The sequence below is a fragment of a genome, unplaced genomic scaffold, assembly GCF_019419815.1.
Source record: "Pyrus x bretschneideri cultivar Hongxiangsu unplaced genomic scaffold, Pyrus_bretschneideri_v1 Contig103, whole genome shotgun sequence".
NCBI classification, from domain to species: Eukaryota; Viridiplantae; Streptophyta; class Magnoliopsida; order Rosales; family Rosaceae; genus Pyrus; species Pyrus x bretschneideri.
In genome coordinates this window covers 1,035,936-1,052,638 of record NW_025999395.1, presented here as the reverse complement: position 1 = coordinate 1,052,638, position 16,703 = coordinate 1,035,936, and the positions used below count along the sequence as shown (strand labels likewise).

Here is a 16,703-nt window from a genome sequence, read left to right as displayed (position 1 = left end):
TTCTTCATTTGCTTAGTAAAATTTCTCATCGTGCTTCGCCTCTAAACATAAGCCTTTATGCTGGACCACGTTAAATATCATGTTCTTAGTTTGAGATTGTTTATTTCTTTGCTTTCATCTACAACGTTAGCATTTGGTATTTTAATAAAATTCGTTTTTGTTTGCGCATAAAATTACAACACAAATTTATGAGCGGTATCCTTTTTAGAGGAAAAATCACTATAAACTCTCAATGTCTTTTGGTAAAGAGAGAAAAAATGGGGAAAAGGAGAGGAAATAAAGACCCTCATGTTTCTTAAATAATGAGTTGGGACATAATTTATATGGTCCCTCTGATCATACAGTGTAACAAAGTCAAGCAGCAACTTCTTCCTCCTTGGCAGCAAGCTGGTTCTGAATGTGCTGAGGAACAACATCAAACTTAGCTAACTACATGGTATACGATGTACGACCTTTTGTCATGCCCCGTAGCGTACTAACGTACTGAAACATCTCCGCAAGAGGAACCAGTGCATCCACAACCTGCATTAATACCGGCACGAACGATTAGTAAGTGCAACATGATTACCAGTCCATAATACTTCGTCAAGATTCGAAGGTAACAGTCGTGCTATAAATCCTTAACATACCTTGAGACCACCAGGCTTGTCATTAAAGCTGTTGATCTGTCCTCTCCTTGAGTTGAGATCACCAATAACGTCTCCAAGATGTCTTCAGGCGTAACAACTTCAACTTTCATTATTGGTTCAAGCATCTTCGGGGCAGCTTTCTTTATTCCATCACGGAAAGCCCCTCTTGCTGCCAATTGAAATGCCAACACGCTTGAGTCGACATCATGGTAAGAACCATCGAGTAGTACAGCGCGTAACTTGACAACAGGAAAGCCTGCAAGTACACCGTTACTCATACACTCCTCTAATCCCTTCATCACCCCAGGAGTGTATTCTCTTGGCACTGCACCTCCCTTGATTTCACTCTTAAACTCGTAAAGGTCCTGGAAATGCTTTCCCCGTAGTTAACCTGGGGTGCTCCAACATTCGCTTCAACCTGCACAGACCAAGCAATCCCAGTTATGAACATCCAAATCAACAGCGTATCCAAAGCACTCAATTGTTTGAAAATTCGAAAGGAATAACAATTAACACATTTCAAGGAACTATTCAAGACAACGGCCTATCTCAGATAGTCGAGAAAGAATACGTCCCTATGCAAACTGGTTTCAGAAACTCCAAGAGATCACAAAACTGTCCGTATACACACCTTTTATATGCTCATACGTATATATTCATGCATAAGATACAAGCATAAACATGGTTGAGATATAATAGTCCAGACGACACTATGCCAAAACAAGAAAAGGAACAAACAAAGAAAAAAACATCTCGCAATATCTTAAGGATCATAAATAAAATGGACAACAAGAAACATGGAGTAGTAGACACAGACCTTAAATTCTCTCTTGAGCCGATCAACAATAATTTCAAGACGCAATTCTCCCATTCCTTCAATCACTGTCTGGTTTATCTCTTCATCCCTTGGGAAGTGGAAAGAGGGGTCTTCTTGAGGAAGCTTAACCACACCAGCTCCCATCTTGTCAACATCAGCTTTAGTCTTGGGTTCAATGGCCATCTTAATCACAGGATCAGGGAAGTCCATTCGTTCAAGTACAATAGGATGTTCGGGGTCACTCAATGTTTCACCAGTAATGGTATCTTTCAGGCCTGCAAGTGCAACAATATCACCAGCTAAAGCTACCCTTACATCTTCCCTACTGTTTGCATGCATTTCTAGAAGCTTGCCAATCCTCTCCTTTTTCCCCTTGCTTGCATTCAGCACATAGGATCCAGCTGTTAGCTTTCCTGCATAGATTCTCACAAACGTAAGGGACCCAACAAATGGATCACTCATGATCTGAAATGCTAGCCCGGCAAATGGTTTGTCATCACTTGAGGCCCTTTCAATTGTGATTTCTGGGTTGTCTGCATCAGTGCCCTTCATTGGTGGCACATCAAGTGGTGAAGGCAAATAATCCACGACTGCATCAAGCAATGGTTGAACACCCTTATTTTTAAAAGCTGAACCACACAGTACTGGCACGAAATTAATAGCAATGGTTCCCTTCCTAATTAATTTCTTAATGGTTTCCTCATCAGGTTCAACTCCTTCTAGATAGTCCTCCATAGCTTCATCATCCAACTCAACTATGGTTTCTATCATCTCCACCCTGTATTCTTGAGCGAGCTCCAGCAGATCAGATGGAATCTCCTCGTAAACAAACTTAGCACCCAACTCTTCTCCAGACCAAAGTATAGGTCTCATCTTCACAAGATCAATAACTCCCTTAAAATTATCTTCTGCACCCACTGGAATTTGAAGTACAAGTGGTTTGGCACCCAAATTTGTCACTATCATGTCCCTTGTTTGGAAAAAGTTTGCTCCAAGACGATCCATTTTATTGACAAAGCAAATCCTGGGCACCCCATATCTATCAGCTTGCCTCCACAGAGTTTCAGATTGAGGTTCCACACACAAGCATATAGCGCCATCCAGCACCCTGAGTGCCCGCTCCACTTCAAGGGTAAAGTCAACGTGGCCACGAGTGTCAATGATGTTAATCCTATGGTTGTCCCAAAATGTCGTAGTTGCAGCAGATGTTATGGTAATGCCTCTTTCTTGTTCCTGCTCCATCCAGTCCATAGTTGCTGTTCCTTTGTGTAACCAGCGCTGCACCGCCACAAACCCACCCCCCCCCCCCCCCCCCCCCCCCCCCCCCCCCCCCCCAACCACCCCCGGCGCCCCTATTTTATAGTTTCTTCCAGTATAAAACAAAATTCGTTCACTTGTAGTAGTATTCCCTGCATCTATGTGAGCCATAATCCCTATATTGCGATTAGGTCTAGCAATTTCTGACACGACCCGATAACCCGACACGACACGACACGAAATTAACAGGTGTTTGGGTCGACAAGATTACAAATCGGGTCGTTATCGGGTAACCGGATAAGCACCTGTTAAGATAACGGGTTGGTTCGGGTATACACGTGGGTAACACGATACACGATAAGCAGAATATTATTTTTATAATTTTATAACCCTAAAAAAATACTGTAATAATTATATACATTAATTTTACAATTTTATACCCCTAAAAATTATAATATATATATATATATTAAATTAACTATAAAATTTATAATAATTATAATAATTATATATACTATAATAATTATACCCCCAAAATATTAAGTCTATCTATAATAATTATATATATATATATATATATATATATTAAATTTTATAAAAACTATAATAATTATTAATTAATAATTTAATATGCATGATGCATTGCATGATTTTGCATCCATTGAAATTTGATGTGATTTCTTTCCATTCAAATTTCAATAATCAATTTCTTGCCGTTGCCAACTTGCCGCCCTTTTTGAAAAAAAAATTGGAGGGAAAAGGAAAATGTTAAGAAAAGTTGAAAATAAAACAAAAAAGTGAGGGAATTAGGGAAAGATGTTGGAGGGAAAAGTGAAAATGATAAGAAAAAGTTGAAAAGGAAACAAAAAAGAGAGGGAAAAATGAAAATTAATAGAAGTGGTGAGAATTTTTTTTTTTTTTTTTTTTTTAAGTTATTAACTTTTTATCACACACATGACTGTCATGACATATCTCACTATTTTTATAATGACACACGTGACACGTGATGTATGTACTATTCCGTGAACCAGTCAATTTTAATTTATACATACAAAATAAATAGATTTAAATCTACTTAATAAATATATATATACACACACACACACGGAACTTGATTGATGGCATACGAATTCTCCAAAACTAATTTCAACGATCCCAACCGTCAAACTTGTTTGTATATGCTTTGAGATCACATCAACAAAAAATCATAAAAAATAAACATTCAGAGATCAAGTAACGGGACAAAGCTTTTCAACGGTTATAAACGAAAAATCACGATTTTAACGGTTATTTTAACTCCGATTTTGATGATTTTTTATAACTACACTCCTTGACCCTATATGAATACAATGAATGAATTCGATCTTCAATTAAAAATATTTACACAAGTGGATACCACAAAATCTTATGTTATACTTAATGAAAGTATAAATAAACTCCAAGTGTTAGTCAATCTATCGTTTTACGAATTCTCCAAAACTAATTTCAACGATCCAAACCGTTAAAATTGTTTGTATATGCTTGAAGATCACATCAGAAAAAAATCACAAAAAAAAAAACATTCAGAGATCAAGTAACGGGACAAAGCTTTTCAACGGTTATAAACGAAAAATCACGATTTAACGGTTATTTTAACTCTGATTTTGATGATTTTTTATAACTACACTCCTTGACCCTATATGAATACAATGAATGAATTCGATCTTCAATTTAAAATATTTACACAAGTGGATACCACAAAATCTTATGTTATACTTAAGAAAAGTATAAATAAACTCTAAGTGTTAGTCAATCTATCGTTTTACGAATTCTCCAAAACTAATTTCAACGATCCAAACCGTCAAAATTGTTTGTATATGCTTGGAGATCACATCAGCAAAAAATCACAAAAAAAAAACATTCAGAGATCAAGTAACGGGACAAAGCTTTTCAACGGTTATAAACGAAAAATCACGATTTAACGGTTATTTTAACTCCGATTTTGATGATTTTTTATAACTACACTCCTTGACCCTATATGAATACAATGAATGAATTCGATCTTCAATTTAAAATATTTACACAAGTGGATACCAAAAAATCTTATGTTATACTTAATGAAAGTATAAATAAATTCTAAGTGTTAGTCAATCTATCGTTTTACGAATTCTCCAAAACTAATTTCAACGATCCAAACTGTCAAAATTGTTTGTATATGCTTGGATTTTCGAGTGTAGATATTGTACTTGAACGAGAAATGTTTTAATGTTTTGAAGTAGTATTTATGTGGCAATGTGTGGAATGTGCAAATTTAAAATTTTTTTTTTTTTTTTCTTAACGGGTCATAACGAGTCGGGTCACTTTACCCGTTGGGTAAAGTGACACGACCTGTTAAGGACCCGTTAAGATAACGGGTGTGACACGACACGACCCGTTAAGATAACAGGTGTTAGACGAAAACGACACGAACACGATAAACACGACCCGTTTGCTAGGCCTAATTGCGATAATCTTCTAATGGTACTGCATGCTTTCCATAATAACATTACCGCAAATATCAAAAGCAAACTGAAACAAGTACAAAGGCAATTGAAGAAGCCCCGAAAATATCTTTTAAAATAGAGAGCCATTCAGCTATAATATTTCATTGGAAAGACCGAAAAGTGTCATTATTGTATTTACAACCAGCATCCAAGTAGCTACATACCATGGTGAGGCTAACTCCTAGAACTGTCGAGAATGACATCACTTATCAACATTTCCAAAGATTGAATTCCTATCACTATATAAGTTCTATAAACAAACAAAATGGATCCATACAACATTCGATTTCCTTCCTTCGACAAACCAAAACAAAATTTGAGTATATTAAGAACACAGCAAGCTAAGCAGGCTACTTCCACCAAGGTTGCAGATTGACAGTGAATTTTAGTGAAGTTCAGATGCTCTAATCAATCTCAAGTACCCTTATATGCTTACAAAAATGATATTTGATTGAGAAGAAATTAGAATATTAAATGGGAGTTTTAACAAAAAGCCCACGGTATTGTTCACTTTAACGAAAAACCACATTTTTACATTAAAAAGTCAATCCTGGTACTATTAACTTTATCCTTTATTTTGTCCTTATCGTTAAAACTCAAAGTTTTCAAGCTCTTTTCATTAATTTTCCTATATTAAATTCCTAAACAAAATATGAGGCAAAATTATCACAATTAGAAAAATCAATTCTTTTGGATATAAATATTCAATTTGATTCATTTCAAATAAGAACCAAACCAGAAATGCACACAAAAGGTCACTGAATTACCAAATTTGAACAATTTGTGCAGCTGCGTATTCCTCAAAACAATTCAAAAAGCAATAATTCAGCAAGAAAGCAGTAGATAAACAAAAGCAAGACAAAGAATTACTGGAGAAAAATACCCTCAGCAGCCATGGCAAAAACAGAAAGATTTCTTCGGCTCTATTGGCGCAAATTAGAGAACTTTGAGGAGTTGGAGCAGATACGACCCATTATGACCCGTTTTCATAAATTTGCACATACCACACATTGTTACATAAATATTACTTCAAAACATTAAAACATATTTGTCGTTTAAGTACTACATCTACACTAAAAAATAAGAGCCTAATAAACAAACATCCATACACTCCTAGTCTATTACAAATATTAAATGTGCAAGGATATGCAAAATGAAAGAGTTTTTGTTTTCAAGGTTGTGAAGCCTTTCTCAAAAATTTAAACCTTGCCAATAGAACTCAAAGCTTGCATGTTATTCCTTTTACAAAATCTTCAATTTTCATCGATCGTTATGACATAAGATTTTGTGGTATCCAATGGTGTAAATATTTTAAATTGAAGATCAAATTCATTCATTGTACTCATATAGGGTCAAGGAGTGTAGTTGTAAAAAATCATCAAAAGCGGAGTTAAAATAACCGTTAAATCGTGATTTTTCATTGATAACTGTCAAAATTTTTTGTCCCGTTACTTGATCTCTGAATGTTTATTTTTTGTGATTTTTGGTGTATGTGATCTTGAAGCATATACAAACAATTTTGATTGTTGGATCGTTGAAATTAGTTTCGTAGAATGCATATCCCATCAAAACGATAGATTCATTAGCACTTAGAGTTTATTTATACTTTCATTAAGTATAACATATTCATATAGGATCAAGGAGTGTAGCTATAAAAAAATCATCAAAATCGGAGTTAAATTAACCATTAAATCGTGATTTTTCGTTGCTAACCATTGAAAAGTTTTGTCCCCTTACTTGATCTCTGAATGTTTGTTTTTTTACAATTTTTGGCATATGCGATCTTTAAGTATATCCAAACATATTTGACGGTTTGATCGTTGAAACTAGTTTCGTAGAATGCGTATCCCATCAAAACAATAGATTCACTAACAATTAAGAGTTTATTCATACTTTCAATAAATATAACATAAGATTTTGTGGTACCCACTAGTGTAAATATTTTAAATTGAAGATCGAGTTCATTCATTGCATTCATATAGGGTCAAGGAGTGTAGTTGAAAAAAATCATTAAAATCGGAGTTAAAATAACCGTTAAATCATGATTTTTCGTTGATAACCGTGATAGGAGCATATTTATGCTACTTAGCTATGTTGTTTCCTTGCATTTAGATAGTTAATTACTACTTATTAAAGTCTTTTAAGCTATTTTCGTATGTTTTTAGGTCCTAATGGCAAAAGGAGCAAGAAAGTGCATGGATTGGATAGCTTAACCATGGAGCAAAGTGGATGGACAAATTTGAAGATCAAGAGATGCTAGGAATGTGATTAAGATCTAGAAGAATTAAATTGAAGACTTTGAAGATAAGGAATCAACTACAAAGAAGGAATATTATCCAAATTTACGTATCTTATCCAACCTTATCCAAACTTATCTTATCTTATCCTATCCTAATCTTTCCCTACCTTAATTCCAACTTCAAAGAGGACTCCTTCTCACATTAAATCACCTAAATATCAAGTTCTAGAAGCCCTATTTTCGTGCATTAAGTTTATGCCACATGTAACCCTTCTAGAAGTTCTAGAATCTGCCACAAGGACCATTCCTTGTCCTCCTTCGAAGCTGATTAAAAGTGTCCTTGTTCTTTGGTGATTTGGAGTCCTAATTCCTCTCCTTTTCAGCCCAATTTCGTGCCTCCCCTTCACCCTATAAATACATGATACCACAACACTCAAAAACCACCACCCTCTACCCCAAATTCACACCACACCTCAAAAGCCTAAATTCACACAAATCCCCATTGTTGGCAGCAAGGAAGGAAGGACGAGCCACCTGGAGTGTTTCTAGGTGTATTCTATCTTTGTTTTTAATGTTTAAGTTTAATTATCTTTGTTTTGCGAACATGTGGAACTAATTTCTTTTTAGTTGGAGGTGAATTCGAAGCCATGATTATATGTTTTATATGAATTGATTATGTCCAGTTATTGTTTTTTAAGGCATGAATGTGATTTGATTATCTAAGTTATTAAAACTTGTTTATGTATGTGGGTTGGGGGTCGACACTTAATTTGCATGCATGAATTTGATGCTAGAGTATAAGGGGGTCTCACGTAATAGTTATTCACTTATATTCACAAGTAGTGGAGGTTGCTAGTCACAATCATGTTAAGTAAATCCTTGGTATGAGTCTTATGCGTTTCATAGTGATGAATGCCTTGTCAATGCTTATGATTTTTATAGAACTTAATGACTTTTGACATGTATCTCTATCATGCGTTTCATATAGGGAACTTGAGAAAGATAATTTGGTTTAGATGCATATTCCATCTAATTCAATGAAGTAAGGAAAATCTGATGGTTAGTTGTGCGATGCAACTAACTTGGGGTGTTGTCATTCATAGTCTAAAGGAAAAATAACTGGAAATTGGTTCATATGCATATATCATGTGTGGAGAAGGACTCTCTAACTAGCCATTCACCCATATTTTTCCCCAATTTTGTCCAAGTTGTTTAAGAGTCTTTAATCTACTTGTCTTTACCTTAATTTCATCCAAAATCCAATCCCCCTTTACTTGGTTGTGTCTTTCAGTTAGAATATGTCCAAATTTATGTTTTTAAGTGTTTTAAGTCAAGTTAAAAGTAATTTTCGTCCAAATCATCCTTTAGTGTCTAGTTTGAGTCTATTTGATTATTTTGTGCTGTTTTGAGTCATATAAGTATAGTTTTCTATTTTTGAGTCTAGTTTAGTGTTTTAGAGTCTAATTTGAGTAGATTAGCATCCCTTCTAATCCCTGGCCTAAAACGATCCCTACTTTCATATACTACAATCATAGGGTGTTAATTTGAGTTGTCAAGTTAATTTTCACATCAAATTTTGGCGCCGTTGCCATGTATTAGTAAAATTGCTAATCCCTCAGTTTGTTTGTTTATTTTTCTTTTGATATTTTATTTAGTTTTATTTCTTTGATTTCATGTACTAGAGAAGCAAGACATGGCAATTGCTAATCTTCAAGCTCAAATAGCGAATCTTAATTCTTTGTCACAGTATGCCGAAGGGTCCACAATGCAAAGTGTCCCTACATTTGGTGCTTCTTATAGGCAAGAATATCAAGCAAATCAATGTCCACAAAGAGGTTGGAAGAATGTCAACACTTGGGGTTATTAAGATCATAATCAATCAAGGAACAATTTGTTTTCCAACATGTACGATTCAGATTGGAGTGATCATTCAAACTCTATGTGGTGGGAATCTCAACAAGTTCAACACGAAGGATATTGGCAGCCATATGAGGAGTTCTATTCAAGACCTGCACAGCCACCACAACCTCATATACAACCTGCCTAAACAAATTCAGGTACGTCATTGTATAATGATACGCTTATTAAGTTACTCACCAATTTGTCTCAGGGGCAAGAAAATCAAAACAAAGCAATGCAAAATCAAGACAAAAGGTTGGACCACTTGGAAAAGCAAATTGGGCAGATAGCGGAGTTCGTAGGACAGTTTCGAGACTAAGGCAAACTCCCTAGTTCAACCATTGCAAATCCGAAGGGATGATTTAAAATTGCCAAGGAAATCATCTTGAGAAGTGGCAAGGAGGTTGGAACAGACCCTAAACCATCAAAATCAAATTACAAGGAAGATGAAAGATTGCAATTTGAGGAAGAGGAACACACCCAACCCACGGCAAGGGTGGAAACACCTTTGCCGCAGGCACCTATTGCTCCTACGCCATCCAATTCAGGTAAGGTTGTTCCAAATTTAATTATTTCTAACCCCATTCCACCCAATGTCCCTATTCCTTGCAGGTTCATGAATTCCAAGGAAGAAGAAAGTGAAAAAGACATCTCGGAAGCCCTTCCAAAGGTGTAAAGTAGGGAATATCATGAATTCATCAAAGAAGATGTTCTTGAGACAAACAACCCCAAAGAAGTTGGATTCTATAACACAGGACAAGGAACAATCCTCACACCAAATCTGTCTAAGTGCAAAGTTCCTGAAACGTTCAAAGAAGTGGTGTTTATCCTTGAGTTCTTGTTGGAGCACATAGGTAAACCACCTCCTCCAATTTCAATTTCGTTTTCTACTAACAGGTTGTTGATGATTTAGGCACCCAATCTTGAATTTAAACCATTACCGGATCATTTCAAGTATCACCTTCCATTCAAAGATCAATTCCATGTCGTGGGCTCCAATGAAGTTTAAAGAGAGGTATCGTCCGGCTGGAAGACATTAATGCAAGCGTTTCTTGGGAGGCAACCCATGCATTCAAATAAAGAAGACCTAGGAATCTTCGGCTCCCACAACCAGATTTGGGTTCCTAAACCCTACTCTTTATTGCTTTTACTTTGCCATTATTGTCATGTTGTTAATTGTGTTATTTGTTTGTTTGTTTGTGAGTCTATGCTTAAAACATTGAGGACAATGTTTGGTTTAAGTGTCGGGGGGAGGGGGTAAACAAGTTGTTTTTGCATGATTTTCGTGAGATTTTATCACCTATCACTTCTAAAGTTGTTATTTACTGTGTTTAAGTGTTTTTAGTGTGTTTTGAAGTATTTTTATGTGTCTTAAACAGAAAATCCGAAAATTTGAAAAAAAAATTGAAAAAGAGTGTTTTAAAAACCCAAAAAGAGTTGTTTTTAGAGTCGTTTTTGTTTTTATGTGTCTTAGGATACCTTCCAACACAATGATGAGGATTTGGTTTTTAATTGCATGACTATTAAAGAAAGTTACAAACATGGATGGAAGTTTGATACGCTATTTGGTTTATGCTTAGTTGTAGTTGACATTTACGAATTCACATGTAATCACAAAGGAAAAAAAATCAGTTTTTGTAACATGCTTGAAGGAAGAAACTCAAACTAACTCTACAACCCTGAGAGACTTGAGCCTAAACTTTATTTGGAGAGTTATTAATCTTGATGTTCTTGTTTTCTAAAGTCGTTGCATGATCTCATCATTCTTTGCTTGGTTGCTACTTAGAATGCGTTTCATCACTATAGTTCCAAATACTAGAACTCATGCCCATTTCATTCAAAGCATAAAATTGAGTGCATAACATAAAACAAAATGAAGTTGTTTAGTTAAAACCAGAGCCAAAAAGCCTTACCCTTTGCATATGTATTGTATGTTAACCCCTTTGAGCCTTTGTTAGCCCACATTATCCTTACCTAGCCTACAATAGGACTATCCATACCCTTGTTCTTAAAGTATAGTAAAGCATGACGTAGAGGGAATTCCTTTTGTTCTACAACTTGCAGAAAAACAAGTGCGGGGGAAGGTGTTTTTCATGGAAATCTAGGAGGATGCATGTTTTATGTACCAAAGAAAAAGAAAAGGGCACGGGAAAAAAAAAAAAAAACGTGAAAAAGAAGAAAAAGTTGAAGAAAGGGTCCAAAAATTTGAATTTGACCCTAAGTTTTGTGTGAATCGTCCCTTGGTGTTCAAAGTTGATTTCTGCATTCAAAAGTGAATTCTAAGTGTTTATTTCATTACTTTGCTTACTATTGCTTTAAGAACTTTCGTTTATCCTTACCTTTCTTTGTCAGCCAATACCTTAGCCCCGTTACAACCCTTTGACTTTGATCTTGATTGTTATGTGTTTCAATATGTGGAGCTTAAAATTGGTTTGAGCATATGGTATCCCTGGTTCTCGCGTCTAAGTAGTGGCATTCCATTCTTGAGATCATACATATAATGTTAATAATTCCAGAAAGTTCCTTCTTTCATTATACATATGTGAGTATTAGTCTACATGTTTACATCAATCTTCTCACATATACCTAGTGTAGGGAGTGTAGTTAGAAAATCTATGTGAAAATAGAGAGTATATCCGGTGAGGAATTGAGGAATTCTCTAAGGCATGTTACTAAATTCAAAATGTTGTTTTAATTGATTAAATGCGAGCTAGTGAGTGGTGAATATGATTAAGTATATGCTAAAGGGTAGGGATAGCTAAAATCTATGGGAGTAGTAATCCTTAATATGTCATGTTGCATTGGAAATCCCTGAGGCAATTGTTGGAAGGTTTAGATTGTGTCTTGGTTGTTTTGTTTATTTTGTTTTGCTCGAGGACTAGCAAATGCTAAGTGTGGGGGAATTTGATAGGAGCATATTTATGCTACTTAGCTATGTTGTTTCCTTCCATTTAGATAGTTAATTACTACTTATTAAAGTCTTTTAAGCTATTTTCGTATGTTTTTAGGTCCTAATGGCAAAAGGAGCAAGAAAGTGAATTTTGGAGCTATTTGGAGCAGTTTTGGGCATGGATTGGATAGCTTAACCATGGAACAAAGTGGATGGATGAATTTGAAGATTAAGAGAGGCTAGGAATGTGATTAAGATCTAGAAGAATTAAATTGAAGACTTTGAAGATAAGGAATCAGCTACAAAGAAGGAATATTATCCAAATTTCCTTATCTTATCCAACCTTATCTTATCTTATCCTATCCTAATCTTTTCCTACCTTAATTCCAACTTCAAAGAGGACTCCTTCTCACATTAAATCACCTAAATATCAAGTTCTAGAAGCCCTATTTTCGTGCATTAAGTTTATGCCACATGTAACCCTTCTAGAAGTTCTAGAATCTGCCATAAGGACCATTCCTTGTCCTCGTTGGAAGCTGATTGAAAGTGCCCTTGTTCTTTGGTGTCCTAATTCCTCTCTTTTTCAGCCCAATTTCGTGCCTCCCCTTCACCCTATAAATACATGGTACCATAACACTCAAAAACCACCACCCTCTACCCCAAATTCACACCACACCTCAAAAGCCTAAATTCACACAAATCCCCATTGTTGGCAGCAAGGAAGGAAGGACGAGCCACCTGGAGTGTTTCTAGGTGTATTCTATCTTTGTTTTTAATGTTTAAGTTTAATTATCTTTGTTTTGCGAACATGTGGAACTAATTTCTTTTTAGTTGGAGGTGAATTCGAAGCCATGATTATATGTTTTATATGAATTGATTACGTCCAGTTATTGTTTTTTAAGGCATGAATGTGATTTGATTATCTAAGTTATTAAAACTTGTTTATGTATGTGGGTTGGGGGTCGACACTTAATTTGCATGCATGAATTTGATGCTAGAGTATAAGTGGGTCTCACGTAATAGTTATTCACTTATATTCACAAGTAGTGGAGGTTGCTAGTCACAATCGTGTTAAGTAAATCCTTGGTATGAGTCTCATGCGTTTCATAGTGATGAATGCCTTGTCAATGCTTATGATTTTCATAGAACTTAATGACTTTTGACATGTATCTTTATCATGCGTTTCATATAGGGAACTTAAGAAAGATAATCTGGTTTAGATGCGTATTCCATCTAATTCAATGAAATAAGGAAAATCTAATGGTTAGTTGTGCGATGCAACTAACTTGGGGTGTTGTCACTCATAGTCTAAAGGAAAAATAACTGGAAATTGGTTCATATGCATATATCATGTGTGGAGAAGGACCCTCTAACTAGCTGTTCACCCATATTTTTCCCCAATTTTGTCCAAGTTGTTTAAGAGTCTTTAATCCACTTGTCTTTACCTTAATTTTGTCCAAATTCCAATCCCTCTTTACTTGGTTGTGTCTTTTAGTTAGAATCTGTCCAAATTTATGTTTTTAAGTGTTTTGAGTCAAGTTAAAAGTAATTTTCGTCCAAATCATCCTTTAGTGTCTAGTTTGAGTCTATTTGATTATTTTGTGCTGTTTTGAGTCTTTTTAGTTTGTTTTGAGTCATATAAGTATAGTTTTCTATTTTTGAGTCTAGTTTAGTGTTTTAGAGTCTAATTTGAGTAGATTAGCATCCCTTCTAATCCCCGGCCTAAAACGATCACTACTTTCATATACTACAATCATAGGGTTTTAATTTGAGCGTGTCAAGTTAATTTTCACATCAAGCCGTCGAAAAGTTTTGTCCCGTTACTTGATCTCTTAATGTTTTTACTTTTTTGCAATTTTCAGCATATGCGATCTCGAAGCATATACAAACAAGTTTGGTGGTTGGATCATTGAAATTAGTTTCGTAGAATGCGTATCTTATCAAAACGATAGATTCACTAACACTTAAGAGTTTATTCATACTTTCATTAAGTGTATCCACTAGTGTAAATATTTTAAATTGAAGAACGAATTCATTCATCGTATTCATATAGGGTCAAGGAGTGTGTAACTGTAAAAAAATCATCAAAATCAGAGTTAAAATAACCATTAAATCGTGATTTTTCGTTGATAACCGTTGAAAAGTTTTGTCCTGTTACTTGATCTCTAAATGTTTGTCTTTTGCAATTTTTGGCAATGCGATCTCGAAGTATATACAAATATGTTTGACGGTTGGATCGTTGAAACGAGTTTCGTAGAATATGTATCCCATCAAAAAATAGATTCACTAACACATAAGAGTTTATTCATACCTTCATGAAGTATAACATAAGAGGTTGTGGTATCCACTAGTATAAATATTTTAAAATGAAGATCAAGTTCATTCATTGTATTCATATAGTGTCAAGGAGTGTAACTGTTAAAAATCATCAAAATTGGAGTTAAAATAACCATTAAATTGTGATTTTTCGTTGTTAACCGTCGAAAAGTTGTCCTGTTACTTGATCTCTGAATGTTTGTTTTTTGCGATTTTTGGCGTATGCGATCTTGAAAAATATACAAACAAGTTTGATGGTTGGATTGTTGAAATTAGGTTCGTAGAATGCGTGTCCCATCAAAACGATAGATTCACTAATAGATCGTTGAAACGAGTTTCGTTGAAATTAGGTTCATTGAAATTAGTTTGACGGTTGGATCGTTGAAACGAGTTTCGTAGAATGCGTATCCCATCAAAAATAGATTCACTAACACTTAAGAGTTTATTCATACTTTCATTAAGTATAACATAAGATTTTGTGGTATCCACTAGTGTAAATATTTTAAATTGAAGATCGAATTCATTAATTGTATTCATATAGGGTCAAGGAGTGTAGCTGTAAAAAATCATCAAAATCGGAGTTACAATAACAGTTAAATCGTGATTTTTCGTTGATAACCGTCGAAAAGTTTTGTCCCGTTACTTGATCTCTGAATGTTTGTCTTTCGCAATTTTTGGCGTATGCGATCTCGAAGTATATACAAATATGTTTGACGGTTGGATTGTTCAAACGAGTTTCGTAGAATGCATATCTCATCAAAACAATAGATTCACTAACACTTCAGAGTTTATTCATACTTTCATTAAGTATAACATAAGATTTTGTGGTATCCACTAGTGTAAATATTTTAAATTGAAGATCGAGTTCATTCGTTGTATTTGTAAAGGGTCAAGGAGTGTAGCTGTAAAAACTCATCAAAATTGGAGTTAAAATAACAGTTAAATCGTGATTTTTCGTTGATAATCGTCGAAAAATTTTGTCCTGTTACTTGATCTCTGAATATTTATTTTTTACGATTTTTGGCGTATGCTATCTTGAAGTATATACAAACAAGTTTGATGGTTGGATCGTTGAAATTAGGTTCGTAGAATGCGTATCCCATTAAAATGATAGATTCACTAACACTTAAGTGTTTATTCATACTTTCATTAAGTATAACATAAGATTTTGTGGTATCCACTAGTGTAAATATTTTAAATTGATATCAAATTCATTCATTGTATTCATATAGGGTCAAGGAGTGTAGTTGTTAAAAATCATCAAAATTGGAGATAAAATAATCGTTAAATCGTGATTTTTAGTTGATAATCGTCGAAAATTTTTATCCCATTACTTGATCTCTGAATGTTTATTTTTTGCCATTTTTGGCATATACGATCTCGAAGTGTATACGAACATGTTTGAGGGTTGGATCGTTGAAACTACTTTCATAGAATGCGTATCCCATCAAAGTAATAGATTTATTAACACTTAAGAGTTTATTCATACTTTCATTAAGTATAACATAAGATTTTGTGCTATCCACTAGTGTAAATATTTTAAATTGAAGATCAAGTTCATTCATTGTATTCATATAAGGTCAAGGAGTGTAGCTGTAAAAAATCATCAAAATTGGAGTTAAAATAACTGTTAAATAATGATTTTTCGTTGTTAACCGTCGAAAAGTTTTTTCCTGTTACTTGATCTTTGAATGTTTGTTTTTTGCGATTTTTTGCTGCTGCGATCTCGAAGCATGTAGAAACAAGATTGACAGTTGGATTGTTGAATTAGTTTTGTAGAATTCGTATCCCATCAAGTTCAATGGTGTGTGTATTGAAGGAAAATTTATGTCCTAGCTAAGAACATGTAAAGAACATTTGAATACATAGGCAAACTATTAACAAATTAAAGTAGGCATGCATCCAAAAACAATTCATAAAACCCATGACTTTCAAAGCCTAGTATATGGTGAACCATAAGACTCTTTAACAATATTAAAGAGAATAAGAATTTAGAGATTCTTTACCCTTGAAGCTCATCCTTGATTGCACAAGGGATTCACCCAAGTGGAGGGCCTTCAAGTCACCTCCTTGCTCCTTGGATCTTCCTTGTGATTTCCTCCCTTTTAGTGCTCCTTTTCTTCTTTGAGGATTT

At 34.6% G+C, this 16,703-nt stretch overlaps 1 pseudogene; it reads right to left on the bottom strand.

Annotated features, from left to right (window-relative positions):
• Window positions 1-274: 274 nt before the first annotated feature.
• Window positions 275-16,703, bottom strand: part of LOC125471027 — a 37,226-nt pseudogene continuing 20,797 nt past the window's right edge.